Genomic DNA, 15,193 nt, shown 5'->3' on the forward strand with positions numbered 1-15,193 from the left:
CCCTTGCAGCAGCCCCTTGAGATCTAAGTGCTACTGTTGCCTTCGTTTTATAAATGAGAAAATTGACTCTCGGGGAAGTTGGTTCGCTTTGCCCCAGGTCCCAGAGCTGGTGGGTGCTAGAGTCAGGATTCAGAGCCCATACTCGGTATTTTTAACCAAGCTGCCTGGTTGTATAGCTCTGTTTGGTCCCTTCTGATGACTGCACACCATTTCGTCACACAGATTCTCTTGTTTATCGAGCTAGTCTCATTGGTGGTTTCCGTGTTCGCTCTTTAGTACTAAAGATTCGGCAGCACATTGTCTGGGCCCCCACCTGCCTGGGCGAGCATTTCCGTGGCTGGATTCCTAGGAACGGACACACTGGGGAAGGCTCCTTGTTTACGTTTTGAGGCCGCCAAAGTACTCTCCGAAAGATGCCGTCTTATACCTCCCCCCAAACTTCTCCTTCCTCCTTTCATGCTGAGAACATCAGTCTTTTTAATGTCAGCTATTTTTTAAAAAATGTGTTTTAGAGAGTGTGCGGATGCATATGTGAGCGGGAGAGAGGGAGACAGAGAAAGAGAAGCTCAGGCAGGCTCCGTGCCCGGTGCGAGCCCGAAGCTCGACTCAACCCCATAACCATGACATCGTGACCTGAGCCAAAATCAAGAGTCGGATACTGAACCAAATGAGCCACCCAGGCGTCCCTAATGTTAGCTATTTTAATGGCAAATCTAATTTGCATCTCCTTACCAGTTATGCAATTAAGATTTTTTTTTTTAATGTTTTATTTTTGAGAGCATGAGGGAGGGTGGGGCAGAAGATCCAGAGAGGGCTCTGAGCTGACAATAGCGAGACTAGAACTTACGAACTGTGAGATGACCTGAGCCAAAGCCACCCAGGCAGTTGAGATTTAGGTTGGGATTAGGGTTAGGGTTGCAATTGAGATTTTTTTTACTGATGATTTCTGTTTCTCCTGTGAGTCATTAGATCACATCATTCATCCATGTTTCTACTGAGGTCTTTGAAAATCAATTTTTTTTAAGTTTTTTTTTTTTTAATGTTTATTTTTGAGAGAGAGCATGAGCCGGGCAGAGAGGGAGGGAGACACAGAATCAGAAGCAGGTTCCAGGCTCTGAGCTGTCAGCACACAGCCCGACCCGGGGCTCGAACTCATGGACTGTGAGATCATAACCTGAGCCGAAGTCAGACGCCCAACTGACTGAGCCACCCAGGCTGCATGAAAATCAATTTTTAAAAGCTCTTTATACACTATGAATATTAATCTCTAAATATTTATTGTAAACATTGATTTTTTTAATGTTTAAAATTTTGTTTATCCATTTTGAGAGAGAAAGTGCAAGCAGGGGAGGAGCAGAGAGAGAGAGAGGGAGAGAGAATCTCAAGCAGGCTCCACGCTGTCAGTGCAGAGCCAGACACAGGGCTCATACCCATGAACCGCGAGATGATCTGAGCTGAAACTAAGAGCTGGATGCTTAACCAGTCAGGCCACCCAGATGCCCCAAACCTTGAATTTTAATTCTTCTGTCCCCCCAGTTCGTATACGTTCTACCTCGAGTTCATTTAAGGATGCTGAACATGTGTCTTTTACAAGGGGGCTTTTTTTTTGCTGTTGGAAATTAAGGAAAGTCAGATCCGTGTGTGGGTCAGTCTTGGTTTAGGAGAGGAATGGTAAGTGGGACAGGAAGAGTGGCTCATAAATTGAACTTGAATAGAAGCTGGAGTCCAGAGCCCAGAGGCAGGAACAACCTTGAAAACAGAAACCCCGGTAAGGTTTTTGGACTTGCTCAGAGCGTGGGACAGAGTTCAGTCTATTTCATCTACACCTTCGTCGATCAGAAAACCACAACTAGGGGCGCCCGGGTGGCTCAGTCCGTGAAGCATCCTGCTCCTGATTTCTGCTTCAGTCATAACCTCACGGTTCGCGGGATCAGGCCCAGCTTCCGGCTCTTGCTGGGTGTGGAGGTGCCTGAGATTCTTTTTCTCTCTGCCCCTCCCCTGTGCTCTCTCAAAATAAACATTTGAAAAATAAATAAAAGGAGTAAGGAAAAGAATTAAAGTAGTGATGAGGTTTTACTTTTGCTTTACATTTCTAGAAAGATTATCCCCACACTCATACTTTGGAGGGCAGTGTGGCACGTACATCTGTTAAACTCAAAGCTGGGTTGCGACCCCCATGATTCTACTTGTGGGAGTCCCACAGGAACGTGCCAGCACTGCGGGACCAGCTGTTTATAGAATTGTGCATGGCAGCGGTCAAACATCCGGAAAAACTGAAATGCCCCAAAGTAGTGAAGGGATTAAAAGCATTCTGGTACACCCATATTGTGGATTAAAGGGGTCTGTGCCCGTTGGAAAGCGGTCTGTGACCCAGGAGATTAAAAACAGCCACCGGCAGAACAGCGCTGCCCTATAAAAATGGAGTGTGGTTGTAAATAACCTGGGTGTGGACCTTGCCACCCCACCGTTCAGAGTGGGTGCCTGCGGAGAGTGAGGGTTTGGATCGGCACTGAAGAAGGATGTCTGTTTTTATGCTGGACGCTTCTGTATGGTTGTGTTTCGCACCAAGGAAGGATGCCTTGTGTTTTGTAACGATAGAACAGGAAAAGACTAGCTTTCTACGAACTGAACACAGGAGAGTTTCCCTTGCTGCTGCTTGTGATTGGGGCTGCCTCTGGCTGTTTGCAAACTCCCTAAACATTGTTGCTAGCTTTTCATTTTCTCCCAGTATCTCCAAGGACAAGACATAGCCATAAAAGTATACCCGTTAAAAAGCAGGAGTTTCCTTAATTAGATTTAAAACAAAGCAAAATGATAACTCAGCGAATAATCATTGAAAGGGGGGGCTTCAGTGCCTTATGTGCATCAGTGCATTTATAATCATACCTAACTTCATAAATTGTCAGGGGCTACATCCGGCTTTGTTTCTGTGGGGTAGCTATGTACCTGCACGTTCTAAAGAAGTGTCATGATGTCATGATTTTTTTGGTACACCTTTCGTACAGGAGAAATATTTTAATTCTTCAGACTAAACTGTTTGCCACCTCACATTTTGATAAACTCTAAGTGGCTTTTAAACAAGATAATAATCTAGCTGTATGTTATTAACATGATACATTAATAATACTCATGTTTTCAATACTTGATCTTATTCCAGATTTTTTTAAGAAGTAAAAGTTACAGTTCAAGTTGAAGTTCTTTTTTGTAACTCTCAGTTCCATTTCTTTTTTTTTTAATTTTTTTTTTTAATGTTTATTTATTTTTGACAGAGAGAGAGGGAGACTGAGCATGAGTGGGGGAGGAGCCGTGAGAGAGAGGGAGGCACAGAATCCGATGTAGGCTCCAGGCTCTGAGCTGTGAGCGCAGAACCCGACACGGGGCTCAAACTCACGAACCGCGAGATCGTGATCTGAGCCAAAGTCGGATGCTCAGCCAACTGAGCCACCCAGGCGCCCCTCTCAGTTCCATTTCTAACCCCTCCTCTCTGCTGCCTGGTGAACCAGGGAGACCCCAGCGCAGCCTGTCCCAGAGGAGTTGCCAAAGGTTCTCCGTCTTGTCCCGGAAGGAAAGAATTCAAGGACAGACTGCGCAGACGACATCAGTGGGAAAATCGATGATGAAAAGGGGTGCACTGTCCCCGTGACAGGCAGCAGCTCCAGGGAGAGACGGGGGGCTCTGTGCCTTGGGGCTTGGGCTTCTAACTTTTATGCGCAGTTGTTAACCAGGGGGAGAAATATTCATCACTGGGGACTGTGGTTCCTTGGAAACAGGTTCATGCCTTTTCCTCCTTGTTTGGTCAGGGGTCCGGTCATGGCACCCACCGTCTTGGGCCTGTCTGATTTGGTCCAGCTTCTTGTGGAACCTTCCAGGACAGCCCTCCCACCTTCCCGTTGCTGGGCTCCAGGTACCCTGTTAGAACCTAACTAACTGCCTAGTCTCCTGCCCTCACCAGCGGCAGCTTCTGCCACGACACGACGTATAGACTGTCCCTGCTCACCTTCTTCAACTTCTCTTCAGGCAGATGAATGTGTCCGCTTTGCCCCAACTGCTGCTGCTGTCTCTCTGCCTCTCACACCTTAATGATCTCAGGGAGTGTTTAGAAGTCACATCTCTTGGTTTTGACTTTACGGTACCAAAGGTCTGTCCCTTGCTGAAGTCATCGGAAAAGTCAGATAGTCTTGATAGGAGTCGTAGTTACCAGAAACGTTCTTACTCTGCTTTGCCAGAGCCCCGGTTAAGTTCAGGGATGTAATCAATTTCAATAGGCAATTCAAGAGAACGAGAACATTCCCTTTCCCATCCTGTTCACTTCATGCTCACTGAGGAACCGCGGAGCCCGGTAGGATTGTGTGCTCTTTAAAGTGCCGTTGGGGGAAGGTGTGTGCATAGGTAAAATAGCAGTCCTATAAACTGTTGCTTTAGGAATCCACCCACAGTTACCTTTGGGTTGCTGGCCGTGAGGGCCGGCTGGAGAGGGTTCACACCACCGCCTCGAGAACTGGCTCTGAGTCGGGGTGGGGGGGGATCTTTTCATTTCATTTGATCCTACAGAAAAATACAGAACATTTGGGCTAATGTGGATTTGGGCTTTTTTGTTTTTGAGGTCTAGGCATTTTTTTTTTTTTTTAATTGAAATCTGTATTAGATTCCTGTGTTCTGTCCTGTTGATGTTTCTTTAATCCCATCACCTGTTTGACCCGTCCCTCCCTGCACCACCTCCCCTCTGGTAATCATGAGTTCTCTATAGTTAAGAATCTGTTTCTTGGTTTGCCTCTCTCTATTTCTGGTTCTTAAACTCTGTCTGAGTGAGATTATATGATATTTGTCTTTCTGACTGACTTCACCTAGCATTATACTCTCTAGCTCTATGCAGGTTGTTGCACATGGCAAGATTTCATTTTTTTTTATGCTGAATAATATTCCCTTGTGTACATACACCACATTATCCATTCATCTGTTGGTGGGTGCTTGGGCTGTTTCCATAATTTCGTTATTATAAATAATGCTGCAATAAACGTAAGGGTACATATATCCCTTTGAATTAGTGTGGGTTTTTTGTTTTATTTTGTTTTTGCATTTTGGGTTTAAACATCCAGTGATGTGATTGCTGGATTGTAGGGTATTTCTATTTAAAAAAAAAATTTTTTTTAAGTTTATTTATTTTGAGAGAGAGCAAGCAGGGAAGGGGCAAAGAGAGAGGGAGAAAGAGAATCCCAAGCAAGCTCCATGCTGTCAGCACAGAGCCCCACGCAGGGTTCAATCCCACAAATTGTGAGATCATGACCTGGGCTGAAACCAAGAGTACGATGCTCAATGGACTGAGCCACCCAGATGCCCCCCCCCTTTTATAATGTTCCCCAGTTTTTAATTGGATTGTTTGTTTTTTTGGGTGTTGAGTTGTATAAGTTCTCTATTTTGGGTACAAACCCCTTATCAGATATATCGTCTGTAATTTTTTAAGTTTATTTTGAGAGCCAGAGATAGCATGCACACACGTATGATAAGGGCAGAGAGTGGGAATCCCAAGCAGGCTCTGCACAGGGCTCCTGGGTGGCTCAGACTCTTGATTTTGGCTCAGGCCACGATCTCACAGTTCATGAGATTGAGCCCAAAAACCTTTTATTTTGATGTAATCCCAGCAGGGTTTTTTTTTTTTTCCTTTGTTTTCCCTTGCCTCAGGAGACACATCTGGATAAATACCACTACTGATCGTGTCACAGACATTACTGCCTGTGCTGTCTTCTAGGATTTTTATGGTTTCAGTTTTTCGCATTCAGGCCCTTAATCCATTTTGACTTTATTTTTGTATGGTGTAAGAAAATGGTCCACTTTCGTTCTTTGCCGTGTAGCTGCCTGTTTTCCCAACACCATTTGTTGAAGAGACTGTCTTTTTCCCACTGCGTATTCATTCCTCCTCTGTCGAGGATTAATTGACCATATAATTGTGGGTTTGTGTCTGGGTTTTCTGTTCTGTTCCATTGATCTATGTGTCTGTTTTTATGCCAGTACCATACTGTTTCGATTACTGCCTCTTTGTAATTTAACTTGAAGTCTGGGACTGTGATCCCTCCAGTTTTGTCTTTCAAGGTCTCTTTGGCTATATTCAGGGTCTTCTCTGGTACACATTTTAGGGCTGTTTGCTCTAGCTCTGAAAAATGCTGTTGGTATTTTGGTAGGAATTGCACTGAACATGTAGATTGCTTGGGGTAGTGTAGACATTTTATCAGTGTTTGATTGTCCAACCCATGAGCATGGAATGTCTTTCCATTTCTTTTTGCTGTCTTTGATTTCTTTCATCAGTGTTTTACAGTTTTCAGAGTACAGTCTTTCACCTTATTAGATTTATTCCTAGGTATCTTATTGTTTTTGATGCAATTGTAAATGGGATTGTTTTCTTAATTTCTCTTTCTGCTGCTTCATTATTAGTGTGTATGGGGCTGCAACAGATTCTGTACCTTGACTTTTGTAGCCTGTGACTTTACTGAACCCATTTATCAGTTGTAGTTTTTTGGTGGATTCTTTAGGATTTTCTATATATAGTGTTACCCTGTCATCTGCAAATAGTGACAGTTTTACTTCATTCTCACTAGTTTGGATGCCTTTTATTTCTTTATGTTGTCCGATTGCTGTGCCTAGGACTTCAGTAAGCACCCTGTTGAATAAAAGTGGTGAGAGTGGACCTTCTTGAGAGAGCTGGATTTTTTTCTTAACTGTGGTAAGCTGTACATAGTTGAATATTGATCGTTTTTACCGTTTGTAAGCATACAGTTCTGTGGCATCGATTACGTCCACAGTGTGGTGTGACCATCACTGCCGTCTGTACCCAAAACTTTTCAATTGTCCCAAAGAAAAACTGTGTCCATATTAAATAACAGTTCCCCCCTTTCTCCTTCCCCCAGCCCCCAATAACCTCTACTCTGCTTTCTGTTTCTGTGAAAATTCATATGCCTCTTGTAGGGACCCCATGTAAGTGGAATCATACAACACTTGTTCGTCTGTATCTGGTTTATTTCACTATGCATAATGTTTTTAATTTGTTAAGGTCTATCTGCCTTGTAGCACTTATCAGAATTTTTTTTTAAGTCTTTATTTTTCTAGGGTGGTTTTAGGGTCACTGTAACGTTAAGGGGAAGCCACAAAGATTTTCCATATAACCCCCTGCTCTCCCCGTCCCCCACACGCTCCCCCATTATCAACACCCCCCACCAGATGGTGCATTTGTTACAATGAAAGAACGAGAACACTGACACGTTATTGCCCCAAGTCCCATTATCAACCTGCTCTGCGTTACAGTTCTGTCTTGGTGTCACACGTTCTGTGGGTTTGGGCAAATATATAATGGTACACGTCCATCATTATGGTATCACACAGTCATTTCTCAGCCCAACAAATCTGTGTTCTGCCTGCTCATCTCTGCTCACCCCTGGCAACCACTGATCTTTTGACTGTCTCCATGGTTTTACCTTTTCCAGGATCTCGTATACTTAGGATCCCATAGTGTGCAGCCTTTTCATGCTGGCTCCTTGCACTTCATTACACGTATTTAAGGTTCTTTAATGCCTTTCAGGACTGGATGGTTCATTTCATTTTAGGACTGAACAGTATTCCATGGTCTGCATGGACCAGTTTATCCGTTCAACGACTAAAGAACATCTTGGTTGTTTCCATGTGTTAACAATTATGAATAAAGTTGCTGTAAACATTTACGTGCAGGTTTTTGTGTGGACGTAAGTTCTCACCTCCTTTGGGTAAGTACCACAGAGCACAACTGCTGAATCGTATGGGAAGAGAATGTTGGGTTTTCTAAGAAAGACCAGACTTTCAGGCAAAGCGCCTGCACCATTGTGCGTCCCCACCGCAGCAAAGGAGACTTCCTGTGACTCGCCAGCCTCGCCAGCATCTGGTCTCGTCCGCGATTTTCACTTCTGCCCCTCTAATAGGTGTGTATGTAGCGGGGTCCTGTTGTCATTTGCATTTCCCTGAGGAGGTGATGGGGAGCATCTTTTCCGGTGCATCTTTGCCGTCTGGAGATGTTGTGTTAGGGTTTTTGCCCATTTTGTGATTGGGTTTTCTTATTGTCGGTTTGAAGAGTTCTTGTATTTTGGATAGCAGTCCTTTATCCGCTGTGTCTTTTGCCAGTCTTTTCTACTGGTACGTGGCTGGTCTTCTCATTCTCTTGAATATATCAGAATTTTATTCCATTAAAAAAAATTTTTTTTAATGTTTATTTTTGAGAGGGAGAGAGACAGAGCATGAGTGGGGGAGGGGCCGAAAGAGAGGGAGACACAGAATCCAAAGCAGGCTCCAGGCTCTGCGCTGTCAGCACAGAGCCCGACGCGGGGCTCGAACTCACAGACCGCGAGACCATGACTGAGCCGAAGTCAGACACTCAACCAAGCGGCTGAGCCACCCAGGTGCCCCAAATTTTATTCCATTTTATGGTAGAGTTAAATGTGGATTTTTTGAAGTAGGAAATCATACATTTCTAATCTATCGTTTTAATCATTGAATGCACTCTTAAAATGTTTATTCTCAAAGAATAAATACGTTCCTGAAAAGCTACTTAGAAATTGAATTTATATGCACTGAACGAACTTACTGGTCAAAAATAACTTACACTTTTTCTAAAATCACAAACTGGGGATGAGTAATTATTGTTTGCTTATTTAAAGTTTGATAAAACTTTGACTTGTGGGGCTCCTGGGTGGCTCAGTCAGTTAAGCATCCGACTCTTGATTTTGGCTCAGGTCACGACCTCAGGGTTCATGGGGTCACCCTGTGTCGGGCTCAGTGCTGATGGTGCAGATTCTGCTTGGGATTCTCTCTGCCCTTCCCCCGCATGCACGTGCGTGCGCGCGCGCGCTCTCTCTCTCTCTCTCTCTCTCTCTCAAAATACATAAGCTTAAAAAAAAACAACTTTGACTTGTTTTATCAGTTACCTGGTAAACTCACTTATTTGATAATCTTGCCTATTTGGGGATTTCTCTGAGAAACACCTGTGAGTTTTTTCGCATGTATTTAAGTCTAACTGAACTGTTTATTTGGTATAAGGAACAGTCTCAAGGCTGTGTGTGTTCCTAACAGATAGTAATAAAAAATCACATATAAGAGGGTGTCTGGCTGCCTCTGTTGGTGGAGCACGTGACTCTTGATCTCAGGGTTGTGAGTTCAAGCCCCACGTGGGGCATAGAGCTTACTTTACGGGGGGGGAGAAAAGATGGCATATAAGGAGAGAAATGATAGCAGCCTGTTTTTCTAATACGACAGACTAGATTAGGTCATTTCCCAAGTTTAGAGAGAGAGTCTTCCCCTTTTGGGACCAATTTCTCAGATGAGTGGCCCCTTTCACATATACGACAAAAATGCTCGTCACTGTCCTCTTGCCAGTGTGAGTCTGAAATACCAAGGACCGGTTGTGCGGTCGCCTGTCTGGGTGTGCAGCAGGAGGGCAGTTTGGCTGATGCATAGCGAGTGACCAGGGTTAGCAGGTGAACTCTCAGCTCCTCCTCTTGCTTCTTGGTGCATCCATTCTGCAGGTGTGCACCCATGCTTCAGATGCGCCGTGGGCAGAAGCACTGCTCTGCGGCCCACGTGGTCCTGAGACGTAGCAAGGAAGTTGTCAAAGTGCTTCCCTGGGCAATGGAACCTTGGGCTGTGGTGTGAAGGACAGATAGATGACAGGGTTGGGGGGTGGGAGGAGCTGTCCTGGCAGAGTAGAGAGCCTGGAGGAGGGCTTGAAACAGCAAGAATTATAACCAGTTTGAGAAACTAAGGCCTCGGTCATCAGACCGTAGAAGGCAAAGGGGAGAACAGAACGAGGATTGTGATCTTTATCGTAAGGGCAGTGAGAATCATCGTAGGGGCAAGATGTTCGGTTGGAGAGTGCGTAGCTTTAATTTTCTTCTAAACAGTCTAGTACGTGCTTTGATGATTGTGCCAGGGTGCTGTTGCTGGTCTTGGCTCAGACTTCTGCTGTGGCAGAACTTAATTACCAGCACTTAATTACTCAGAGTCACTAGGTAGGCGATACAGCATAGAGCGTCCCTGGAAATTGTTCAGGTTACTTAACGTGTCTACAGAAAAGGGTAATGTATGCTGTCAGATAGCCTTTGGGATAAAAACTTGTCATTTTTTAGGATGGGGTGGAGGAGGTAGCATGGAATACTCGTATGAGTCAGATTCTCCTTGAAGAGTTTGGTTAAATCTCTGCTGGGCTTTAACGACAGAAGTGAAACGTGGTTTCCTAAGTCTTGAAGTCTACCGGAATTGATCTGACAAGACTTTTAATTGGGGAATGATGTGCACACACTGAATTTCCTGATCTCCTGCTGCCTTCACCTACTAGGTGAAGTGTCGGTATTTCTAGGTGTCAGTATTTCATTCTTTGGCTGAATGATACTCCACTGGGTGAATATGGACCACATTTTGTTTTTGAGTTCATTTCATGAATAGTTTGGATTATTTCCAGTATTTGGCTGAATTTAAATAATGTTGCTATGAATATTCTTGAAAAAGTTTTCACGTAGACCTGTGTTTCCAGTTTTGTCAGCCATGATACCTAAGAGTTGGATCGCCGGTCGTGTGCTAACTTTACGTTGACCTTTTTGAGGAGACGCCAAACTGTTTTGCGAATTGGTTGCATCATGTTACAATCCCACTAGCAGTGTTATGGGGGTTTCAGTTTGTCTACATCCTCCCCAACAGTTCTTGTTTTTGTTTTTACTTGAGCCATCCTTCTGTATGGGTGCCGTGCTATCCCATTGTGCTTCTGTTTCCCTAGCGACAGATGATATGGAGCATCTTTTCCTGTGCTTATTCGACATTTGTGTGTTCTCTTTGGGAAAAAAAAGTCTGTTCAAGCCCTTTGCCCATTTTTTAGTTGGTTTTGTTTTTTGTTTTTTATCTATTGGGTTATTTATATATTCCAGAGACTAGAGTCTTACCTGATACATGATTTGCAAATATTTCCTCTCATTCTGTGCATTGTCTTTTCACTGTCAGTGCCCTTAGATGCACAAGAATTCTTAATTTAGATGATGTCCAATTTATCTGGGTTTTTTTTTCTTTTGTCTGCAGTGCTTTTGGTATCTTCTAAGAAACCATTGCCTAATCGAGATCATGAAAATGTGCTCCTGTGTTCTGAGAGTTGTATAGATTTAGTTCTTATATTTAGGTCTTTGGCCCATTTTGCATTAATTTGGTATATGGTGTTAGATATGGGTCCAATGTCTTAATTTTGCATGTGGATATTGAGTTGTCTCCATACAGAAAATACTGGGTTTTTTCCCACCTTGAGTTGTCTTGGCACCTGTGTTGAAAATGAATTGGCCATAGATGTGAGGGTATCTTTCTAGACTCTGAATTCTATTCCCTTGGTCTATATGTCTGTCTTTATGCCAGTACCGCACTGTCTTAATTATTGTCCTTTTCAGTGTGTTTTGAGATCAAGAAGTGTGAGCCCTTCAACTTTGTTCTTTTTAAAAATTGTTTTGGCTGTTCTGGGACCCTTGCAGTGCCATATGCATTTTAAGATTTAGCTTGTCAGTTTCCGCTGGGGGCGGGGGCATGGGGGAGACTGCTGGGAGTTTCTAGGGGTGTTGCCTGGGTTCTGTAGATCCATCTGAAGAATACTACCGTCTTCACGCTCAGTCTTCTAATCCATGAATGAAATCTTAACAGTTTTTAGGTTTTCTTTAATTTCTTTGAACAATATTTTGCAGTTTGTAGCTTGTAAATCTTGCAATTCTTTAAGTTTATTCCTAAGTGCCTTATTACTTTTGATGATACTATAAAGTGAATCATTTCCTTACTTCATTTTTTGACTGTTCATTGCTAGAGTAGAGAAGTACCATCGATCTCTGTTTTTGTATCCCCTACCCTTGCTGCACTGATACTTATTTATCAGCTGATTTACTTATCCGTTTATCAGCTCTGATAGTTTTGTGTAGATTCCTTAGTACTTTCTATGGACAAGATAATGTCTCCTGGGAGCAGAGGAAGCTTGACTTTATTCCTCTTTAATCTGGATGCCTTCTGTTTTCCTTGCCTAATTACCCTGGCTGGAGACTTCAGGAGAAAGCTTACTGGAAAGGTCAGCGCGAACACCTTTGTCTTGTTCCTGCTCTTATGGGGGGAAGCATCCGCATTTTCACCATTGAGTATGATGTTAGCTGTGGATTTTTTTTTTTTTTTTTTTTTTGTAGGTGTTCTTTATCAAGTTGAAGAAGGTCCCTTCTATTCTTAGTGTGTTGAGTGCTTTTATTATGATCAGGTCTTGGATTATCCTTGTGAAATGCTTTGCGCAGGAGATAAACGTGCAGTTTTTGTCTGTTAATTCTATTAAAATGGTGTATCCATGTTGGTTCATTTTCATAAGGTAAATCATCCTCGTGTTCCTAAGATACGGTTTACTTTTCCTGTTATTAAAATAGTATTTATTGTAGGAGTAGAGAAATTGAGTTTCAGTTGTCCCTTCTGATTTCTCCAGTTTAGATAACTTGCCACAAACTTTTGTAGTGATTGACTAGAAAATGATATTCAGATTTTTCTGTTTTGTCACATTTTATCCAGTCTGCTCATACTTGGGAGAAACTTAATTTGGGGTGGTGCTCTTAAGATTATAGTGTCTCTAGTTTATAACCTTACTATATCTCTTACAGGGGGGTTTCCATTTTTTATATTCCCTGCCAGTTCATGTCTGCTTTCTGAAAGAAAACTTTTGCCTTTGGTGACTGCTTTAAAAAGACATAGCCAGAATTGTAACATTCATTCACGTCTGCCCGTAAGAGATTTTCCATTCTTTAGTGTAAACACGGAAGGTTTCAGAGTGCTCTTTGTCTTTGGAGAGTAGATGGTACTCCTCAGTCTGAATATACAGTAAAGTGTTCTTCAGGATTTTTGAGTGTGATTTTCAAAAGGCCTCTTTGTCCTAGGGGTTAACGTTCTTACTGTCGGAGTTCCTACAGTGTGAATGCACACCACCCACTCAGACCAGTGCTCCAGAGGGCGGGAGCTAAACGATGTGGCCAGTGCCCCAGATACCCCTCTTCTGAGTTCATAGATGGGGCAGAGAATGGGTTTGGTAACGGTGACAAAGGACCTGGTGGGTTAAAACAGGTGAACTTGCCGAGTGGTGGAAGCAGACACTCCTCAGAGTGAGCTCCAGAGAGAATCAGGAGAGGCAGTGAGGACAGAGCACTGTCCAGCTTTGCTTTAAGGGGACAGAAATCGCAGCAGTGGCCGGTGTGGAGTGTGGAGGTCAGCTTTTTTTTTTTTTTTTTTAATATGATAGACTACAGCATTTCTGTTTGAAATTAGGACTAATCTGTTAGAGGAGAGAAAACTGATGGTGCTCCAGAGAGCGGGAATATTGTCGTCGGAGCAGAGTCCTCGAGGAGACTAGGTGGGACGGACCCTCTCTTGATGGCGAGACAATCTGCTCTGGGCACTTGTGGGTTTTATTTATTTATTTTTTTATGTTTATTTTTGAGAGAGAGAGAGAGAGACAAAGTGTGAGTGGGGGAGGGGCAGAGAGAGAGGGAGACACAGAAGCCGAAGCAGGCTCCAGGGTCTGAGCTGTCAGCCCAGAGCCCAACATGGGGCTCGAACCCACGGACCGCGAGATCATGACCTGAGCGAAAGTTGGCCGTTCAACCCACTGAGCCACCCAGTTGTCCCTGGACACTTGGGTTTCTAAGACGAATAAGCAGAATCCTCAGCAGAGAGGGAAGCTGGGGCATGGGACCAGGTGTGGGGAGGTGGTCGCCAGGTGGTCGGGGGCCCGTGGAGGTCTGTCCATGTGAGCGGCACGCGGGGGCCTGCCAGCACTGGACCCACGGATGAGGATCCGGGAGAAGGTGGACACCTGTCACCGGGACGCAGGGGAGACACGGTGCAGTTGGCTGCACGCAGGGTCCCAGGCGCCAGGGAGCGCAGCCCGCTCAGGAGAGCACTTCGCGGGTACCTCGGGCGCTCCTACCCCTGGAGGGACTTAACGTTATGGATTAGATTCACCTGGCTTTGAACTTGATATAAGTAGGATCCAACGGTAAGCACTCCTTAGTATTTTCTTCCTGAGACTAATCCACTTTGCTAGGTGTAGCTGTAATCCGTGCGCTGTCATTGCCACGGGAGGCACCGCGGGAGCGCTCCGCCGTGGAGGCGTCTTGCTGCGTTACTGGATGTCTGAATCGCCTGTTCTGTGAAGGTGCCGCTGGTAGGGCCGTGGTGACACCGCAGACTGTGTGGTGCCGGCGGCCGTGTGCCTGGAGCGTGGTCTCTGGGTCGCGGGACGGCGGCTGCCTGGCTTTGGTGGACGGCGCCCGGCAGTCTTCCAAGGGCTTGCGCGCTTTCTGTCCCGCACGCGGCCCGTGAGAGTTCCCGTCGTTCCCGTCTTTGTGACACTTGGAGCAGCGGTTTGGTGTGTGTGTAAATGGTTTTCACCCGTCTTCCCGATGGGCGAAGGGGACGAGCGCCGCTTGAGATGCTTCCCGGCCCAGGACCAGCTTTGGTGACATCTTAAGGAAGGCAGATGCTTGCCTTTAATGGTGACCACTTCCCGGGACTGTGTTTCACACGGTCCTGCTCACGAGGGGGTACCAGGACGGGGACAGTGGTCTCTGGAGGAGCGTGCGCGACTCTGGGTCTCCCCTGCATCGTGCTCGCTGGCCGGGAGGTGGTGGTGGAATAATCCTCTACGTCTTTAACCACCGGGAGAGAGGAGAGAAAAAACTGAACCGCTGCGAACTGTACCTCCCTTCCAATCGCTGTGGTTTCGTTTTCTGTGACAGTGACTCAGCAGTTTTGGGTGGTGAGTTCTGAGTAAGTGCTGCTTAATTTGGGGAGCACGCAAGCCGTGATAGCTGGGTGTTGATAGGGTTTGAGGCACGGTGCTGATGTTATTCGTGCCTTTGGGAAGACGCTCCGTCCGCTCTGTGGACACAACTCCGGGCCGCGGAGGAAGGGAGCGGGCCGCTGGGGGGCCGTCTCAGTCGTTCAGCCTGAGGCGATAGACTAGGGCAGCGGCAGGAAAGCTTGACAGAAGTAGAGGGAATGACGTGTTCATCCTTGCTGGTGTTTTGAAAAACTTAAAAGTTCGGGAAAGTGCAAGAATCATCTAGCAAACCCCTGTATACTCGCGCGCACCCCCGACTCCACCGCTAGAGCCGTCTTTCCCGGCCCGTCCGCTGGACCC

The 15,193-nt window shown here is 45.2% G+C and overlaps 1 protein-coding gene across 1 annotated transcript in view; it reads left to right on the forward strand.

The window, feature by feature from the left end:
• PPP2R2D (protein phosphatase 2 regulatory subunit Bdelta) overlaps positions 1 to 15,193 on the forward strand; it is a 50,818-nt gene that overhangs the window by 8,792 nt on the left and 26,833 nt on the right. The gene's annotated exons all lie outside the window — the stretch shown is intronic.

The sequence above is a fragment of the Panthera pardus genome, unplaced genomic scaffold, assembly GCF_024362965.1.
Source record: "Panthera pardus isolate Hobbes unplaced genomic scaffold, ASM2436296v1 HiC_scaffold_22, whole genome shotgun sequence".
Taxonomy (NCBI): Eukaryota; Metazoa; Chordata; class Mammalia; order Carnivora; family Felidae; genus Panthera; species Panthera pardus.